Genomic DNA, 21,565 nt, shown 5'->3' with positions numbered 1-21,565 from the left:
TATAACTTTTTCATTTATCAGGAAATGGAACGTTATCCACCTTTCAAGCGCAGTGTCGATGAAATTCAGTTCCTGGGAGTCCTGGTGGGTGCCAGATTCAACCTGGCTGCAGTCCATCGGGACCAGCCTAGTGCTTTGGTCTTTCTCGTCCTCCTTCAATGACAGCCGATTCCCAATGTGCTGGTTGTGGTGCATAAAGCATATGTCCAAAACTCCTCTTGGTGGCTCACAGCTCCGACACATGCAACAGAAGAGCTTTCTCTGGCCCATCCTGCACCAAGCTGTGAGATGGATTTGTTCAAAAGGGGGAAGAGGGAGGATTCCATCCTGTCCCACTCTGTCAGACACATCCCTTTGTCAAAGCCCCTGGGTCTAGCAGTTGGAACTGAGTGAGCCTTGAATGTAACATTGGACTTAGACACCTAGAACATCAGAGTGGTTGGCACATTACGAGCTGCCCTGTGTACATCCTATCAACATGAAGACGCTTGTCCAGTGTATAGCTGATGTGGAAACTTATGAGAATTGATTTGACAACCGCTAGAAGGTGCTCTCTTAAGGCTGAGTATGAATGCAGACAAAAGCATCCAGGGCTCAGTGCCCCCCTTCATTGGGTTGCAGAGACGAGCAGTTCTGTTTAAGCTCGGCACCTCTAACCGGTGGAACCTCCATTTGGTCTGCTACTGTGGTCAGTCAGATGCGACAATACATTTGCACGTTCCATGGTGAGTTGTGCTGCTTGCTATGCCACAGGATCATCTCGATCCTGGTACCTGCTGTCAGCCTAGACAGGGCTTAAATCCTGATCTGTTGTCTAATGACTGACTAGTTCCTGCCTTGGGGAATGAGGGAAGGTAAGCAGCATCTCTGAGATCAAGATGATATGCCCAGTAATGGCAGTTCAGAACCAAGTCAACCTACTTTGGCAGACTCAATAATACCTGAGCAGGTGGGTCAGGTATAGCACTGATTGGATATATTAATGGGAGCAGGGTAAATAGCCTTTTGTATTTTTTGAATAACTTAGTACTTAATATCTAATCATTAATCCAGTGTCTTCTCCTTTCAGCCTTGTTGCCGGCCTAGTCCTTCAACTGATTTCTCAATTTAAAAAAGAATCAATTCTTTATAACGGTTCAGAAGGATGAGCACACCAAACAATAAATTGACATTAGGGTTGATTACATGCAGAGCATAGTAAACATTCATCCTGGCTAAAGGTTTGGCTGCCCTGAACCATGAGAGAATTCAAATGCTTTGTTGAAGGTTATTTGATCCCTCGCAATTGGGATAGTTGAAATATGGAATTCTCGTCCCCCCAAATGGCTGTGGAAATGGAGGGTCCATTAAATTTTTCAAGACTAATCGACAGCTTTTTCTTAAGTAAAGGTAGCAAGCGATATGGATCAATGGTGGGTAAATGGAGTTGAGGTACAGGTCAGGCCACGCCTGTTCCAATGAACGCTAAAGAGGGTTTGTTAGCGATACTAGATTAAGAGACTTCAGTGAGTGTAGAGACAACTCGTACAACAGTAAGGGTTATGAGACCCCCCCGCCCACCCCCGGCCAATATTCTCCCAAAATCTTGCTGAGTGTCCAATCCCTCCCGTCCATTATGAAGCACTTAGTGATTTATCACTGCATCGTGGACAATAAAATAGATTGTCTGGTCATTATCTCATTGCTGTTTGTGGGATCTTGCTGTGCACAAATTGGCTGCCGCGTTTCCTACATTACAACAGTGACTACACTTCAAAAAGTACTTCATTGGCTGTAAAGCACTTTGGGATGTCCTCGGTCGTGAAAGGTGCTGTATAAATGTCTTTATGTGTGAATTGTTACTTGGTGCTATAAAGTGACAGGCTTTCATTCATAAATGATGCAATGTCACAAACAGAATACATAACAAGGTACAATTGAGGTTACTACACAACTGCTTATAAGTAATAGAGAGCCTGAGCAAAGGTGGATCAGGGCTGCCTAGTAGCCAAGAGAAACCCAAGCCTTTCGGGATGGTTAGGAGAATGTTTGTGAAGCTCCTTTACAAAGCTTGTTGTTGTGTTTGTGGATTAAGCAGACAGCGGCCCATTGAACTCCCACCCCCTCCTTTGTTCCGGGTGCTTGAACGTCTCATCCTGTAGTTCAAGTACCTGGAGTGGTGTTTTGTAAACGAACGAACCGTGACAGTGTGTCAGGGGAACTGCCATCCTCAGACAGAAACCACCCCGCCACTTGGCGTCAGACAGCAGGGAATGGAATGCACTTTGCAGTTTGTAGCAAAACAAAACACACAAGGGAATTAAAAAGCAGGAGAGCAGGCACATGGCTCAGTTGGTAAATGTACCAGCCGTACAGACCAGGACGGTCTGCTCCCCAGTCTGTGCTAAAGTTAGCTGATCTCAGCTGGGGTACGGGTTAATAGTAATGCTAAGACAGAAAGAAAGAACTTGCATTTATATAGTACTTTTCACAGCCTCAGGACGTCCTAAAGTGCTTTACGACCAATTAAATACTTTTGAAGTGGTCATTGTTTAATATACTCGATCTAACGTCGCATCTGAAAGATAGCACCTCCAAGAGTCCAGAACTCCCTCAGTACTGCACTGGAGTGTCAGCCTGCATTATGTGCTCAAGTCTCTGAAGTGACACTTGAGAAATTAAGTCTGTTCCGGTGGCAGAAAAGATTCTGTGGATCTATCAAAAGAAGAATAGGGAGTTCTCCCGTTGTCCAGTCAATGTCCGACATTAACTGAATGTTTATCTCGGTTGTGTGTATGGGATCTTGCTCTGCACAAAATGTCCACGTTTTCCTACACAACCAAACTTCACTACCCTTTAAAGTAATTCATTGGATGTGAAGCAGTTCAGGATGTTTTCAAAGATGTGATAAGGCAACATATAAACACAAGTCTTTTTTAAACTCCAGATCTCCGCTGTGTAAGCAGGCCTTACACAGGGTGGTAGTTGGGACACTGCAATCGGCCTCGGTACTGCTAACTTGGGGAAGGGACAAAGCAAATAGGGTTCCCACTCCTGTCCTCTCTCCAATGGATGACCTCTGCTAGAAAGTGTACGTGGGAATATTGGGTAAGGATAGGATGGGGCTCATTTGTGATGCCCACATCCATGCTTTTGTTACCTCCAGACTCAACTATTGCAATGCTCTCCATATTATCCCCTTCCGTAAACTTGAGCTCATCTAACACTCTGTTGCCCGTATCCTAACTCGCACCAATTTCTGTCCATGCCTCTCCCCTGTGCTCACTGACCTACATTGGCTCCCAGTCCGGCAAAGCCTCAATTTTAGAAATTTTCAACCTTGCGTTCAAATCACGGTCTTGCCCCTCCCTATCTCTGTGACCTCCTCCAGCTCTACAAACCTCCGAGAACTCTGCACTCCTCCAATTCTGGCCTCGTGCGCGTCCCTGATTTCCGTCACCCCATCATTGGCAGCCGTGCCTTCAGCTGTCTAGGAACTAAGCTCTGGCATTCCCTCCCTGAACCTCTCCGCCTCTCCTCCTTTAAGACGCTCCTTAAAACCTACCTCTTTGACCAAGCTTTTGGTCACCTGTCCTAATATCTCCTTATGTGGCTCGGTGTCAAATTTTGTCTGATAATCGCTCCTGCGATGCGCCATTGGGATGTTTTACTACATTAAAGGCGCTATATAGAATCACACAACACAGACGGAGACCATTTGGCCTATTGAGGCAGGACTCGCGAAAATCGATATAAATGCAAGTTGCCCTGCACCATCAAACAGCGTACCAACACTCATCATCGAGGCTCACAAAGGATGACCACACTGGAGGGCACCCAGTGCCCATGGAACCATACCTTAGCATAGGTGAACATAATGGGGGGAAGGAATAAGTGTAGAAAAAAATGATAAGCAGCAGTGCCGTGGAATTCCATGCTGTGTTGGGAATCACGCTCGGAATGAGGAATGTGTTTGTGCAGTCGGCTGCAGACATTTCCTTTGTAATTTGCAGAAACAGAGATGCTTCTCACATCACCCTTAATGGAGCACAGACCCATTTGTGATTGTCACTTTCCTGGTGCCGGGCCAGTCGCTCGAGGGGAGCTGGTTGGTGAACTCCCTCGTCACACTGGGTTTGAACATGCTCCGCAGGCTGGCTGGGGAAAGGTGAGCTCTCCGGTTACCTGCAGGTGGCCCTTTGTAAGCAGCAGTCGTTTACATCGGTCTGCTGTGCTTTACACAGTATAAACTCTTGAAAGGGTCAGGGGCCGTGTTGATCAATACAGTGTAAGAAAACAGCCTGGCCCCTCCCCCATAGCGGGGCCTACAGTTTGTGGCTCACATGTACTTAAAAGTATCGGGGTGAAGAGGAGGGGGGACGGTGTTAAGGATTTTAGTGGCTTGCAAACCACAAATTTCTGATGTAAATAAACTGCCCTCTTGGTGGGGCTTAGATGGTGTTGCAGACTTGGAAGTGTCTCAGATGGTGTTCTGCGTTCTCATGTTAAGTTGCAACACAAATGTCTGAAGAGTTGAAACAGTCAGACCTTCCCATTGAGTATAGAAGATTACGGGGTGATCTAATCGAGGTGTTTAAGATGATTAAAGGAGTTGATCGGGTGGATAGAGAGAAACTATTTCCTCTGGTGGGGGGAGTCCAGAACAAGGGGGCATAACCTTAAAATTAGAGCCAGGCTGTTCGGGGGTGATGTCAGGAAGCACTTCTTCACACAAAGGGGAGTGGAAATCAGGAACTCTCTCCCCCAAAAAGCTGTTGAGGCTGTGGGTCAATTGAAAATTTCAAAACTGAGATTGATAGATTTTCTGTTCGGCAAGGGGTATTAAGGGTCACGGAACCAAGGAGGGTAAATGGAGTTAAGATACCGATCAGCCAGGATCTAATTGAATGGCTGAACAGGCTCGAGGGGCTGAATGGCCCTCTCTTGTTCCTATTGAAACCTCAAATTGAAAATCATTCATCGTTTAAATGGGTAGGTGCGGGCTAATTGAAAAGTAAGCTGATTCGTCAACTGACTGTCAGCTTTGATAAAGTCCCACATAAGCGATTAGTGTGAAAAATTAAAGCACCTGGGATTGGGGGGAATATACTGGCATGGATTGAAAATTGGTTAACAGACAAAGAAGCAGAGAGTAGGAATAAATGGGTCTTTTTCGGGGTGGCAGGCAGTGACTAGTGGGGTACCGCAGGGATCAGTGCTTGGGCCCCAGCTATTCACAATATATATCAATGATTTGGATGAGGGAACCAAATGTAATATTTCCAAGTTTGCTGATGACACAAAACTAGGTGGGATTGTGAGTTGTGAGGAGGATGCAAAGAGGCTCCAAGGCGATTTAGACAAGTTGAGTGAGTGGGCAAATACACGGCAGATGCAGTATAACGTGGATAAATGTGAAGTTATCCACTTCGGAAGGAAAAACAGAAAGGCAGAGTATTATTTAAATGGTGATAGATTTTGAAATGTTGATGTACAAAGGGACCTAGGTGTCCTTATACACCAGTCACTGAAAGCAAACCTGCAGGTGGTATGTTGGCCTTCATTGCAAGAGTATTTGAGTACAGGAGCAAGGATGTCTTACTGCAGTTATACAGGGCCTTGGTGAGACCACACCTGGAGTATTGTGTGTAGTTTTGGTCTCCTTACCTCAGAAAGGATATACTTGTCATAGACGGAGTGCAGCGAAGGTTCACCAGACTGATTCCTGGGATGGCAGGACTGTTGTATGAGGAGAGATTGGGTCGACTTGGCCTGTATTCACTAGAGTTTAGAAGAATGAGAGGGGATCTCATTGAAACGTATAAAATTCTGACGGCTAGCAGACTGGATGCAGGGAGGATGTTCCCGATGGCAGGGGAGTCCAGAACGAGGGGTCACAGTCTCAGGATACAGGGTAGGCCATTTAGGACTGAGATGAGGAGAAATTTCTTCACTCAGAGGGTGGTGAACCTGTGGAATTCTCTACCACAGAAGGCTGTGGAGGCCAAGTCACTGAATATATTTAAGAAGGAGATAGATTCCTAGACACAAAAGGCATCAAGGGGTATGGGGAGAGAGCGGGAATATGGTAGTGAGATAGAGGATCAGCCCATGATCATATTGAATGGCGGAGCAGGCTCGAAGGGCCGAATGGCCTACTCCTGCTCCTATTTTCTATGTCAGGGTCCTGTGTGAAATGAGTTTGGGAGCAGTTTACTCCATGTTCCTAGTGGGTGGGGCCCACCACACAAACCTGCCCCAAATCAGTCATTAAATGCCCTGGGAGTGATGGGACAGTGTAGAGGGAGCTTTACTCTGTATCTAACCCGTGCTGTACCTGCCCCGGGAGTGTTTGATGGGACAGTGTAGAGGGAGCTTTACTCTGTAGCTAACCCGTGCTGTACCTGCACCTCTGACAGTGCAGCACTCCCTCAGTACTGTACTGGAATGCTAGCCCAGATTTTGTGCTCAAGTCTCTGGAGTGGGACTTGAACCCACGACCTTCTGACTTGAGAGGCAAGAGAGCTGCCCACTGAGCCACGGCTGGTACCTAAAGTGCCTCGTGCGGTTTCATTTTGTGAAAGGCGCTATCGAAATGCCACTTCACCCTTCCGACACGGCCAACGATTGAGAAACCGTCGCCTGTAAGAGACAGTGACTACATCCCATCGCCTGCAGTACCAACCTCTCCTGGGCTAGCCTTAGATCCAGCGCCAAGGTGGGGGAAGAGTTAATCTGTTGCCCTCCTCCACTCGATAAAACAGAATGTACTTTCTACATTTTAAATGGAACAAGCTTTACTAATGATGTACCGAGTAGCAGACACTTAAAAACCTGCGACCAAAACAAGTTTACTTAAAGTATTAGTTACATCTAAAATAAGGAAAATCAATAAGACATTTCTTTGCCCATTCCACCCCCCAAACCATACAAACCTCTGACTGAAGAAGTTTATTAAATATTAATAGATGAGCATGCGAGCTGACAGCTACTTAATCAGATGTTAACCTTTGAACAGCCTCTGAGGGTTTAGCGACAGTGAGTCCATCTGGAGAGCTAATCGGTTCATTAACTCCCCAGAGAGGCTGGATCTGCTCTCCTGCCACAGCCTACTGGGTAAAGGTCCGTTGCCGTAGTGGAATATAAAGGCCGGAAAAGTCGCAGGTTCAATCTATGTCCTATGCTGAGTTGGCGAAACCTTTACAAATCACTGGTTAGGCGTCAGCTGCAGTATTGTGTCCAATTCTGGGCACCGCACTGCAGGAAGGAAGCCAAGGCCTTGGAGAGGGTGCAGAGGAGATTTACTAGAATGGTACCAGGGATGAGGGACCTCAGTTATGTGGAGAGACTGGAGAAGCTGGGGTTGGTCTCCTTAGAGCAGGGGAGATTTATTAGATGTGTTCAAAATTATGATAGAGTAAATATGGAGAAACTGTTTCTACTGGCAGGAGGGTCGGAAACCGTGGGCAGAGATTTAAGATGATGATGAACCAGGGGGAGATGAGGAGAATGTTTTTACGCAGTGAGTTGTTCTGATCTGGAATGCGCTGCATGAAAGGGCGGTGGAAGCAGATTCAATCATAACTTTCAAAAGGGAATTGGATAAATACTTGAAAAGGAAAAATTTGCAGGGCTATGGGGAAAGAGCAGGGGGAGTGGGACTAATTGGATAGTTCTTACAAATTGTTGCACTCAACTGCTGGCCTGAGTCAGATCATAGAATCATACAGCACAGAAGGCGGCCATTTGGCCCATCATGCCCGTGCCAGCTCTTTGAATTGCCTCAATGCCCCCCCCTCCTCCCCAGTAAGAGGAAAATTCAACTGGAGTTGCTGCTTCTGTTCACTCTCTGCCTAACATCCCTCCCTCAACTAACAGCACCAAAAAAAAAACCTAATTCATCTCATTGCTGCTTATGGGATCTTACTGTGTGCAAAGTTACCGACCTAACAATAAGATCACGGAGTAGAATCACGCAATCATAGAAATTTAAAGCACGGAACGAGGCCATTCTGTCCATCGTGTCTGTGCCTGTTCTTTGCTCGAGCAATCCAAAACTAATCGCACTGCCCTGCCCTCTCCCCACAGTCCTGTATCTTCCTCCTTTGCTTGGAATAGTTTTGCAGTTTTCCCTTATATGGTTTCCGCCTCAACCATTCCCTGTGGCAAAGCATTCCATGTTCCAACAACCCTCTGCGGAAAGAAATTTCTCTTAACCTCGCTTTCTTAGTGGACAACTTTAAATTGATAACCTCTTATCACTGACTCCTCAACCAGAGGAATTTTCACTTATTCACGCTATCAAAACCCTTCATACCTAAAAAGAAACCTCTATTAAATCTCCTCTTACTTTCTCTGCTCCAGTCCTAGCATCTTATTTCTCTCTGTAATTAGTTTCCCATCCCTGGCAATAACCTGGTGAATCTACATTATACATTCTAAATGGCTTTAATGTCCTTGCTATAATGGAGTGCCCCAAACTGCACAAGATGCTCTGAACTGTGCCCTCTCAGGTGGACATGAAAGATCCCGTGGCATTATTTCGAAGAAGAGCAGGGGAGTTCTCCCCAATGTTCTGGGCCAATGTTGATCCCTCAACCAACATCACTAAAAACAGATTACCTGGTCATTATCACGTTGCTGTTTGTGGGATCTTGCTGTGCGCAAAATTGGCTGCCGCGTTTCCAATTTACAACAGTGACCACATTTCAAAAGTACATCATTGGCTGTAAAGTACTGGCTTTGGGACGTCTTGAGGTCGTGAAAGGTGCTATATAAATGCAAGGCTTTCTTTTTTTTGTACAAATTTTTCATTACTTCTTTACTGTTGTACTCCACGTCCCTATTTATAAAACCCAAAATGCTGTTGGGCTTTTTAAAATGGTTTTATCTAACTGCTCTCGCACTTTTAGGAAATTATGTATTTGAACGTCTAAGTCTCACCGTTCATCGACACCCTTCAGCACCTTCCATTAAATGTATTCGCACATTTCTCATTTATCCTCCCAAAATGTATTACCATCAACTTCTCCACATTAAATTGCATCTGCAACCTGTCTGCCCAGTCCGCTAACCAGTCTGTATTTTCCTGAAGTCTTTTACAATCCTCCTTGCTGTTTCTCAAACTCCTTTTGTGTCATCAGCAAATTTTGAGCCTTTGCCCCATGTGCCGAATCCATCTAAAAAGAGGACCCGACCCTGTCCACTGGGGTTCATCACTTCCAAATCTTCTCCAAACCAGGCAACACCCATCACCCTAAAATAAAAACAGAAAACCTGGAAATACTCAGCAGGTCAGACAGCATCTGTGGAGAGAGAAACAGAGTTAATGTTTCAGGCCAATGACCTTTCATCACAACTGGAAGAAGTTAGAGATTTAACAGTTTTTAATCAAGTACAGAGTGAGATAAGGTGGGGATAAAGGTGGGGGGAGAAGGAAGGTCTGTGATAGGGTCCTGACCTGCTGAGTGATTCCAGCATTTTCTGTTTTTATTTCAGATTTCCAGCATCCGCAGTATTTTGCTTTTGACCTAAATACCTTAACTCTATCACTCCCTCCACCACCGGCGCACAGTGGCTGCAGTGTGTACCATCTACAGGATGCACTGCAGCAACTCGCCAAGGCTTCTTCGACAGCACCTCCCAAACCCGCGACCTCTACCACCGAGAAGGACAAGGGCAGCAGGCACATGGGAACAACACCACCTGCACGTTCCCCTCCAAGTCACACACCATCCCGACTTGGAAATATATCGCCGTTCCTTCATCGTCGCTGGGTCAAAATCCTGGAACTCCCTTCCTAACAGCACTGTGGGAGAACCGTCACCACACGGACTGCAGCGGTTCAAGAAGGCGGCTCACCACCACCTTCTCAAGGGCAATTAGGGATGGGCAATAAATGCTACATTCCCTCTTATACCAAATGCCTGAATTTTTCTGACAAACCTCTTGTGAGATATCTTTTTGAACGCCTTTTGAAAATCCATACAGGTCACTTCTTCAAAAAACTCTATCAAATTTGCCAAATACGACTTGCCTTTAAGAAATCCACACTGACTGTCCTTGACTAATCCAAAGCATTTCTAAATGCTCACTAACTTTATCTTGCATTACGGATTCGAAGAGTTTACCCACAACTTATGTTGGACTAACTGGTTGTCATTCTCTCCGTTATTGAACAGAGGAGTTACCTCAGCTACTCTCCATTATGCAATTTACATAATTAAATAGGATCAGAAAATTATGGCTAGGAGTCTTTGGTGTCTTCCCTTAGACTTCATTCAACAGCCCAGAGTGCGTGCTATCAGGGCCCAGTGATTTATCGACCAGATAAGTAAAACAAGGAAGGCTAATAGAAAGGGTACAGCAAAGATTCACTAGAATGACACCAGGAATAATCATCATTTCTTTCCTCCCTGGAACAGAGACAGTGAAAGGAAGGATTGAATGAGGTTTTCCACACTCTGAAAGGGGATAAATAGTGAGAGGGTCTTTCCACTGGTTGGTGAATCTGTAACAAGGGCGCAGACTGAGGATTATCACGAGAAGAACAAGGAGGTGAGTTAGAAGAAATGTTTTCATAGATATTAATACAGAGCCCACTGCTTATAGCGGGAGCATTCGTGCCAATGCGGTGGGTGGTAAAACCATAATGGTTTGTAGCGATGAAGCAGCACGTCGTGGTCGAACGTAACCAATAGCACATCTGCACCGACAACCACATCTGGCTATCAGGATATGTTCCTGCACAATAGTGGAAACAATTCACATGCAGATTTAAACAAAAAGTAAATCAGGCTTGATGCAGAACCCCTGAAGTCTCCACTTTCCAACTGCCTCCCGTAGTTGTTTAACAGTTGCCTCCGAATCGATGCCAATAATAAGAATCTCATCACCGAGGTAATCGAGCATCAACCAGATGTGAACAGCTGGTTGAAGACTCGACTCTGCCTGAAATCAGCGGAACGGTTTAAATCGGTCAGTGAAGGGTTTGCACACTGGGCAAACCATCAGAATTTGGTCCCTCCAATGAAGGTTTGGGGAATTTATGACAAACGGTTAGCCCGATATAGGCGGCTGGACTGTATTATATTAATTTTCATATTAAAAGTTATTAGAACAGGGAAAGCTTCATCACAAAAGGGTATTGAGGCAGAGGCAGAGGCTACAACATCATTTAAACGAGGGATTGGATAAGTGTTTGAAAATGAAGACTATAAAAGGATGCGGAGAAAGGGCGGGAAAACAGGATTAAAGTGGAGAGCTCCAGTTGGAGAGTTAGTCCCAGCACAGGCACGATGGGCTGAATGGCCTCCTTCTGTGCTGTAATTTCTATGATTCCATAATTCATTGCACGCAAAGTGCTTTGGGCATTGTCTGAGAGACATGATCAAGTGAGACACAAGTCCAACTTAAGTTCATGGGATGTTTGCTCCTGCGATTCGCTGCATCACCACATCTGGTCCGAGAAAGGGTTAAAATAACAGCCAGCTCCTTTTTAGGTTTAGTTGTCATTCAAAGGCCTTAAATACAAATCTGAATGTCAACCATCATCATTAGAATGGGGTGTACTGTTGCTATGAATGAATATTAAAGGGGCCTCAGAGACAGGCCATCCCCAGAGAGGGAGCTCAGTTTTGCAAAGTGGACTCACTTAATGAAACCGATCCCTGCAGCAGTTGTATCAACCGTTCGCAGTGGAACCCGAAACCAGGTAATGGCAGCACTATTTTACAGAGGACAATAGGGGGGAGGGTCCGATGTTAGGGAACCAGGCTGTCCAGAAATGTGCTCCTTAACACTGCAAGTAGAGCTGCCTATGACATCAGTATTACAGAGAGGGGCTGGGGTGTATCAGAGAGTGTTACAGTGAGGGGTGCGGGGTATATCAGTGTGTGTTACAGTTAGGGGTGTGGGGTATATCAGAGTGTTACAGTGAGGGGTGCAGGGTATATCAGAGAGTGTTACAGTGAGGGGTGCGGGGTATATCAGTGTGTGTTACAGTTAGGGGTGTGGGGTATATCAGAGAGTGTTACAGTGAGGGGTGTGGGGTATATCAGTGTGTGTGTTACAGTGAGGGGTGCGGGGTATATCAGTGTGTGTTACAGTTAGGGGTGTGGGGTATATCAGAGTGTGTTACAGTGAGGGGTGTGGGGCATATCAGAGTGTTACAGTGAGGGGTGTGGGGTATATCAGAGAGTGTTACAGTGAGGGGTGTGGGGTATATCAGAGAGTGTTACAGTGAGGGGTGCGGGGTATATCAGAGTGTTACAGTGAGGGGTGTGGGGTATATCAGTGAGTGTTACAGTGAGGGGTGCGGGGTATATCAGAGAGTGTTACAGTGAGGGGTGTGGGGTATATCAGAGAGTGTTACAGTGAGGGGTGCGGGGTATATCAGTGAGTGTTACAGTGAGGGGTGTGGAGTATATCAGTGAGTGTTACAGTGAGGGGTGTGGAGTATATCAGTGAGTGTTACAGTGAGGGGTGTGGGGTATATCAGAGTGTTACAGTGAGGGGTGTGGGGTATATCAGAGAGTGTTACAGTGAGGGGTGTGGGGTATATCAGTGAGTGTTACAGTGAGGGGTGTGGGGTATATCAGAGTGTTACAGTGAGGGGTGCGGGGTATATCAGAGAGTGTTACAGTGAGGGGTGCGGGGTATATCAGTGTGTGTTACAGTTAGGGGTGTGGGGTATATCAGAGAGTGTTACAGTGAGGGGTGTGGGGTATATCAGTGTGTGTGTTACAGTGAGGGGTGCGGGGTATATCAGTGTGTGTTACAGTTAGGGGTGTGGGGTATATCAGAGTGTTACAGTGAGGGGTGTGGGGTATATCAGAGAGTGTTACAGTGAGGGGTGTGGGGTATATCAGAGAGTGTTACAGTGAGGGGTGTGGGGCATATCAGAGTGTTACAGTGAGGGGTGTGGGGTATATCAGAGAGTGTTACAGTGAGGGGTGTGGGGTATATCAGAGAGTGTTACAGTGAGGGGTGTGGGGTATATCAGAGAGTGTTACAGTGAGGGGTGTGGGGTATATCAGTGAGTGTTACAGTGAGGGGTGTGGGGTATATCAGAGAGTGTTACAGTGAGGGGTGTGGGGTATATCAGAGTGTTACAGTGAGGGGTGCGGGGTATATCAGAGTGTGTTACAGTGAGGGGTGCGGGGTATATCAGAGAGTGTTACAGTGAGGGGTGTGGGGTATATCAGAGAGTGTTACAGTGAGGGGTGCGGGGTATATCAGTGAGTGTTACAGTGAGGGGTGTGGGGTATATCAGAGTGTTACAGTGAGGGGTGTGGGGTATATCAGTGAGTGTTACAGTGAGGGGTGTGGGGTATATCAGAGTGTTACAGTGAGGGGTGTGGGGTATATCAGAGTGTTACAGTGAGGGGTCTGGGCATGACTCTGTAAGGCTGCGAAGCCTCTCTCGATCACATGCTGCACCGACAGGGTGAACACGTTGCTCTCACGGTTGAAAGGCTCCGAACGCCTCATGCCACCACTCGAGCCCGCACACTTATGCGGAAGAGAGACCAGTCGGTGTGTGAGAGCTAATCCAGTAATCAAGGTCAACTGAGTGAAAACTGACACTGCAAACTTAAACAGCATTGACATCACCACTGGCCCCCAAGGTGACAGGTTGGCGTGTTGTGCCTTTAAGCAAGAAATGCTATAGGCCCCATATTGGGTTTCAATCTCAGCTGTTATAAAGGTTATCTCTACATATAAGCATCCAATCCGTCTTTTGGACGAGACGTTAAACCGAGGCCCCGTCTGCCCTCTCAGGTGGACTAAAAGATCCCACGGCCACTATTTCAACGAAGAGCAGAGGAGTTCTCCCCGGTGCCCTGGTCAATATTTATCCCTCAAGATCCCCTCCATATAAGATTCTGAGGGGGCTTGACAGGGTAGATGCTGAGAGGTTGTTTGCCCTGGCTGGAGAGTCTAGAACTAGGGGGCATAGTCTCAGGGTAAGGGGTCGGCCATTTAAGACTGAGATGAGGAGGAATTTCTTCACGCAGAGGGTTGTGAATCTTTGGAATTCTCTACCCCAGAGGGCTGTGGATGCTGAGCCGTTGAGTATATTCAAGACTGAGATTGATGGATTTTTGGATTCCAAGGGAATCAAGGCTTATGGGAATTGGGCGGGAAAGTGGAGTTGAGGTCGAAGATCAGCCATGATCTGATTGAATGGCGGAGCAGGCTCGAGGGGCTGAATGGCCGACTCCTGCTCCTATTTCTTATGTTCTCAACCAACATTCACTAAAAAAGATTATCCAGTCATTGTCACATTGCTGTTTGTGGGATCTTGCTGTGCACAAATTGGCTGCCGTGTTTCCCTGGGCCACAACAGTGACTACACTTCAAAAGTACTTCATTGGTTGTGAAGTGATTTGGGACGTCCTGAGATGGTGAAAGGCGCTATAGAAATGCAATTCTTTCTTCTTCTGTATGAATCTGTCCATATAATTTTGCCTTTACGGTCAGCTATTGGGCCATTCTACGATTCCTCTGATACTCAAAAGCATTCTTCAGCAAATGGTTGACGGCACAGCATCCGGTTTCAGCCACCTCCTCCCCCCCCCCCCCCCCCCTTCCCCCCTCCCTGGCCTCCCAAGATCCTAAGCACTGAGGTCATGGGGAGGTAGGAGGATGGGAGGCCCAATCAATACCAGCCTGCATTTCACAGCCTGGCAGTGTCCAGGTTCGATACCCCGAGAGGGGGATGGGAGCATCCAATCACTCCTCTGCGGTGAAACAGTTTATTGCTTAAGCAATTACGGTGATCAATAAGGGTTTAAACGCTTGCACTCGATGGAAAATGTGTATGAACAATTTCATTTCAGAAATCTGAGCGAGCCTTTGAGGCCCAGGTTAAAATCAGGGCGGCAGTGGGAGCTGGATCCTTTAGATAGGCCGCAATCTGTGGTACAGGATGAAATCAGACTCCCAAGTTGTGGGATTTTATTGAAACCTCTTCAAAGAGAATGGATTAATAGAACCTTTAGGATGTTGAATTACATGAAGGAGATTAACAAACAACAACTTGCATTTATATAGCGCCTTTAACGTAGTAAAACGTCCCCAAGGGGCTTCACAGGAGCGATTATCAAACAAAATTTAACACAGAGCCACATAGGGAGATATTAGGACAGGTGACCAAAAGCTTGGTCAAAGAGGGAGGTTTTAAGGAGCATCCTAAAGGAGGAGAGAGAGGCGGAGAGGTTTAGGGAGGGAATTCCAGAGCTTAGGGCTGAGGCAGCTGAAGGCACGGCCGCCAATGGTGGAGTGATGGGAATCGGGGATGGACAAGAGGCCAGAATTGGAGGAGCGCAGAGATCTCGGAGGGTTGTAGGGCTGGAGGAGGTTACAGAGATAGGGAGGGGCGAGGGCCATGGAGGGATTGGAAATCAAGGATGAGAATTTTAAAATCGAGGTGTTGACAGACCAGGAGCCAAAGGCACCTTTCCAATTCCTAGTTCTCTTCCTCCTTTCTGGCTAGCCCTCTAACTATTCGACCAGGTGCCTGGCTATTTTTTTTTTAACTGGACCTACTGTTAGCCCGTTGTTGTACCCGTTTTGGAGAGGGGGCGCGGGGAAATGACTGCTTATACCTCAGCCTCAGTCTCGTGACTCTACGGGGAGTTGAAGGGAAGCCCCCTTCACCTTAAAAACTACCTCTTTGACCAAGCTTTTGGTCACCTGTCCTAATATCTCCTTATGTGGCTCGGTGTCAAATTTTGTTTGATAGCCGCTCCTGTGAAGCCCCTTGGGGACGTTTTACTATGTTGAAGGCGCTATATAAATGCAGATGGTTGTTGTTTCCCAGTGAGGAGTCAAAAGCTTCAGGAGCAAGAAAATTTGGAGAAATAATTGAGGTGCCAAGTGGAATTGCCAGCATCATATCCTGACCTCATTCTCAGGTAACAAAGCAGCCACTTGAGAGGTTAGTCAGGTTCTTAACAGGAGAAGGTAATGAAACTGTAGACTAAGACAGGGTCAAGCAGGGAGGTGAAAGGGAATCATTCCTCAGTCCCACCCTCCTGTTTATGTGACAAATAACAGAGTCAAGGAGCTGGTACTCGCACTTGAAGAAACTCCACCCATCAAAAGTACAGACCTTACAGGGGTAGAATCCCAGCCACTTTCTGACTGTATCATGCCCTCCCAACCCATCAAGGATAGCATCACTGTACCATGTGCCTCAGTGTACTCGACACAAAGACAGCATGAGAGGATGGAAGAGAGCAGTGAGGAGAATGAGGAGGGAAGGGAGGAGAGAGATTGTGGATGGAGGAGAGGAGAGTGCGAGGTGGGAGGGAGGGAAGAGAGGGGAGAAAGTGGATGGAGGAAAGGAGAGAAAGAGTGAGAGGATGGAGGGAGGGGAAAGAGAGAGGATGGAAGAGCAGAGAGAGCAAGGAGGGGGGTGATGGAGAAGAGGGAGGTGAAAGAGGAGATAGAGAAAAAGAGGGAGAGGGGGAACGAGACAGAGAAAAGAAAGAAGTGGGAGAGACAAGAGATTGAAGGGAGAAAGAGAGATAAAGAGACAGGAAAAGGAAGAGGGAGAAGGAGAAAGAGACAGGAATAAAAGGGGAGGAGTGGGGAAGAGAGAAGAGAAAGGGAAGAGAAGAGAGAAAAGAAAAACAGAGGGCAAGAGAGACAGAGGGAAAACGGAGAGTGACACAGAAGAGGGAGGGAGAGAGGCCTTGTTGATTGAGAATTCAGCCTTTTAATCCTATCAGAAAAAATAGCCCGAGGAGGAAGCCCATTGCTTTTTAAGTACTGAGTGTTCTCTCTATTCAGGACACTTGTTGCCTATTTGTGCCTCATTAAGAGAGAATGAGAGTGCAGGTAAATCAACCTGACCGAGAGGCAGAGGGCAAGGGGAGGTGGCAGAGTGAAACCAAAAAGCTTCACTAATGCACTCGGCCACTCGCTCATCGCAGACCTGCCAACAGGGACAGTGTGTATAATTTATAACATTGACAACTCTGGCTGTAAGGGATCCGTAGCTGTGTGTGCCTCTTCCTGTAGGACACACGATGAGGCACCAGATTGTGCTGTGATGGCGGGAGATGGATTTCACACCCAGGCAGGGTGATGTCAGTGACGTTGATCAGTGTAAAAGGCTGGCCTCCCTCCGAACAGCTAGTGTGGAGTTTGACAGTGACTGACAGCTCCGCGGGGGGAGAGAAAAAGATCCAAATATTTGCACTAACGAGTTTTGAATACACTGACATTAAAACCCCGAGGACAGGAGTGACATTACAGAAGGTAAGTGAAAAGATATAACACCTTATCTCATCTCAAACTGCTTTATGCAACGAGTTCCCACTGTTGTTCAGAAAGAATTTGCATTTCTATAGCACCTTTCACCACCTCAGGACGTCCCAAAGCACTTCACAATGAAATACTTTTTGAAGTGTTGTAAACGCGGCAACCAATTTGCGCACAGCAAGCTCCCACAAACAGCGATGTGATAATGACCAGATAAACTGTTTTTGTGTGATTTTGGTTGAGGGATAAATATTGGCCCAGGACACCGGGGAGAACGCCCCCCTGCTCTTCTTCGAACCATGGCCGTGGGATCTTTTACGTCCACCCGAGAGGTTTAACGTCTCGGGTGGACGGTTGGTTTAACGTCGCATCCGAAAGACGGCACCTCCGATGATACAGCGCTCCCTCAGTACTGGCACTCAGAGTGTTGGCCCGGATTGTGTGGTCAAGTCCCTGGGTCTTCATGGGACTACAATTCTGTTACTGGGAATCACAGACCCACATTCACCAGTGTAAGCCCTAGGAGCAGAGTTAGGACAGTGGTCTCCGAGGATCTGACCCACACACGTGCCAGTCCAAGACGGCTTTATAGGCTGAGGCAAAGTTGGATTAATGGGGATTTGGACCTGGCCTATGAACGTGGCCATTGGGACGTGCTGGGATATGGGTGCGGGCATCAGATGAGCATTAGCTTGTGATCCACTACGATGCCCCCCCATGGTCGAATTCACCGTCAGGGCTCAAACAGGAAGAATGGTCCCTTCGGTGAGGGACCGGAGGGTAGCTGGCCCCCACTGCACCAGTAGCCCAGCGAGGAGTAAGTGCCTTCAGGAAAGGAGGGGAGAAAATTAGCAGAAAATGACAAACCAGGAGATTGTTTAACCCGAGAAACTGCCCTCTAACCCTGAAAAACCCGACCTCTAACCCCACTTCGCCTGAAGATGATAACTGGTCACGATGCCTTGCAGGATTGACTCAAATATAAATATATCTTTTTTTTTTAAGTTTTGAAACGGTCATAGCTCAACCTGAAAAAAGCAAAGGAAAGCCAGTCATTTTATGCTTATATCTTCTGACCTGGCACCAGAATTTACAAGCGGTCGCCAACCTGGAAAATTCACTCACATAGAATTTACAGCACAGAAACAGGCCATTCGGCCCAACTGGTCCATGCCGGTGTTTATGCTCCACACGAGCCTCCTCCCACCCTACTTCTTCTTGCCCTATCAGCATATTCTTCCTCCCTCCCTCATGTGTTTATCCAGCTTCCCCTTAAATCCATCTACACTATTCACCTCAACCACTCCTTGTGGGAGTGAGTTCCACATTCTCACCACTCTCTGGGTAAAGAAGTTTCTCCTGAATTCCCTATTGGATTTATTTGTGACCATCTTATATTTATGGCCCCTCACAAACAATAATGAATCTCTAATTCATCTCATGATGTACATACTGACACCAATTGCCATACTGACATTCTGGCCTTAAAGGGACAGGCCCTGTTAGATCTAGCAGGCTTAGAGTAACACAGCACAGGTGCCCTGTGCATATTAAGGCCACGATTTTTCCATACAAACTGAGACTTTGTAAGCGAACAGGAATTGCCTGCAGCTGGAAACAGAGGAGAATGATAAAACAAGAGAGGGAACCTGACATTTTTAAAATTGAGGAATCAAATCTTCACACCTGGTCAGCCTGCCATTCACTGTAGCTGTTACTCTTGACAGATTTATGTCTGATTGCTTTTTAAAGCAGGAAATCATTCATCATGTACTCTCTTTCCACACCTCTCCTCTCCTGAAGGCGCTGACTCATTCCGGGGGATTGGTTTCACGGGTGATCTGCTCCCCTCCAGTCCCTTGCCCACTGGTCATTCAGCCATGACTCAGTGGGCAGCACTCTCTCCTCGGTGTCTGAAGGTCATGGATTCAAGTCCCACTCTGGAGACTCCAGCACAAAATCCAGGCCGACACTCCCAGTGCAGTACTGAGGGAGTGCTGCACTGTTGACATTTCAGATAAGACGTTAAACTGAGGCCCTCAGACGGATGTAAAAGATCCCACAGGCACTATTCGAAGAGCAGGGGAGTTCTCCCTGGTGTCCTGGCCAATATTTATCCCTTAACGACCAGATTATCTGGTCATTATCACATTGCTGTGTGTGGGATCTTGCTGTGCGTAAATTGGCTGCTGTGTTTCCTACATTACAACAGTGACTACACTTCGAAAAGTACTTCATTGGCTGTAAAGCGCTTTGTGACGTCCTGAGGTCGTGAAAGGTGCTATATAAATGCAAGTCTTTCTTTCCCGCATATGAGCCCAGCCAGTGAGTGTCGGCGGGATATCTGACAGGGGTGGGGTGGGGTGGGCGATCACAGCCAATCCCAACCCACTCCTCCACCAATGCTCTCACATTCCATCAGGAGCAGGAAACTCTGCCAGATATTCCCCACCTGCCCTACCCCAGGGGCCTCCTCGTGCCCAGGGATCGGCTAACTTGGCAGTAGCTGGGGGAGCAAGCTGGGGACATTCCCAGGAAGGGGGGGGGGGGGGGGGGGGGGAAGAAACCAAACAATGTCACCTCACCAATGTCGCTGAGCAAATTGTCTCCCTAGGTCTCTCTACCACAGAAGCCATTGTATTTACCTAATGAGGGGGCTCGCATCAAACCTTGTGGGGGGCAGAAAAATGCTTTGAAATGATTCAGCAGCATCTTTGTCCCCTTCCCAACCTCCCCGCCTGCCCGGTACCAGTTTCAAGCACAGGTTTGGAGTTAACCACAACCTAGCAGCATCTGACCCGAGAACAAGTATTAATTTTCTTCTTCTTGTCTTGGATTAAATCAAAGATGACTCCACCCACGATACTTGTTTATGTTCTGAAACCTTCTGTTCCTTGGCTCGAGAGAGAGAGAGAGAGAGACACAGACAGACAGAGACATATCTCGAGCAGTGACAGACCGCAGGGTGGTGGGGGCAAAGGCTGAGCCACTCTCTGTGTGCAAGCCTGAGCGAGCAGTTACAGTGCTCCTGAGCCAAGGTATGCTGTTCTCCAGCGATGAAGGAAGTGTATCGGTTACACCTGTCATCTCGTGCGTAATTAAAGAAGGAGTTCGTGCAAGCATCGAAATCTTTTGGCGCGGAGTTTACTCAGCTCTCGTCTCGTTACGACCCCTCCTCCTGCCACGCACGTTCCCTCGTGTCAGCTGTGGCTCAGTGGGCAGCACTCTCGCCTCGGAGTCTGACAGGCCTAGGGTTCAAGTCCCACTCCAGGGACTCGAGCACATCATCCAGGCCGAAACTCCCAGTGCAGTGCCAAGGGAGTGCTGCACTGTCGGAGGTGCCGTCTTTCGGATGAGATGTTAAACCGAGGCCCTGTCAGGTGGGTGTAAACAATCCTGTGACACTATTTTGATTAAGAGCAGGAGAGCTCTCCCCGGTGTCCTGGCTAATATTTATTGCGGTTTCATTTTGCTCAAGTGTTGAATTCTCTCAAACACGGTGATTAATCAGCTCCAATAGTCATTTGTGATAATAGATTCCATATACCAAAAACCCTTTCGATGGAAAAATAATTCTAATAATCTCCCCCTGTAGGTTTTTAGTGCTAATCCTAAATTTGTGCCCCGTTCCTTCTGATTCACCAACTAGTGGAAATAACCTTAAATAATTTACCCTCTCAAACCCTTTCATAATTTTGAAAACTTCTATTACAGCATAACATTCCCGGCTCAAGTGAATACAGCCCTCGTTTTACCCAAGTGTCTCATCATAACTCTACCCCTTCATTCCTGGTATCATCCCAATGAATCTAAACGACCCGTTTTCTGTGGTTTCAATATCCTTTCTAAAATAGGGTGCCCAAAACCGTGCACTCAGTACTCTAACTGTGGTCTAACTAATGATTCATTATCATCTCGTAGGGCGAGAGATGGGACAAAGATTTCAACAATCGTGGAAACGAAACGGGGAAGGAGTAGGATTTGTTCTTCTGAAGTTGAAAGGGGATTAACCACAATCAATGAAGTGGAGAGAGGCAGGAAAGGCTGAGATACCAAGAGAGAGATTGAAGGCTGGAGGTGAAAGAGAGGTCAAGCCCAGATGACAAACTTGTTCATGTTCGTATCTAGGCGCGAGGTGTACGAGTCTCCTGGCCCCCTCCCACCCCTCCATCGGTGTCTTCGGGGGCCGGGTGCTGGGGAATACCCACCGGCTTGTGTGGTAACATGATCGGGTGTGGGTTTAAAATGGGGACTTCAATCATCCTCTCCAGAAGAATTTTCAAATAAACAAGTTCTATAATTAGATTGCAAT

General features: G+C 47.0%; 1 long non-coding RNA gene across 2 annotated transcripts; it reads left to right on the top strand.

Moving 5' to 3' along the window:
* The first annotated feature begins 24 nt into the window (after window positions 1-24).
* Window positions 25-21,564, top strand: LOC137305908 (uncharacterized). 2 transcript variants are annotated; one of them, XR_010958781.1, is made up of 3 exons: window positions 25-725; window positions 10,404-10,536; window positions 21,175-21,564. It is a non-coding gene; the product is annotated as an uncharacterized lncRNA (long non-coding RNA). The 2 variants fall into 2 exon arrangements; XR_010958780.1 differs by lacking the exon at window positions 25-725 and having other exon boundaries at window positions 9,481-10,536.
* The last annotated feature ends 1 nt before the right edge of the window (window position 21,565 follows it).

The sequence above is a fragment of the Heptranchias perlo genome, chromosome 41, assembly GCF_035084215.1.
Source record: "Heptranchias perlo isolate sHepPer1 chromosome 41, sHepPer1.hap1, whole genome shotgun sequence".
Lineage (NCBI taxonomy): Eukaryota > Metazoa > Chordata > Chondrichthyes > Hexanchiformes > Hexanchidae > Heptranchias > Heptranchias perlo.
This window is presented reverse-complemented; position numbering and strand designations above follow the sequence as displayed.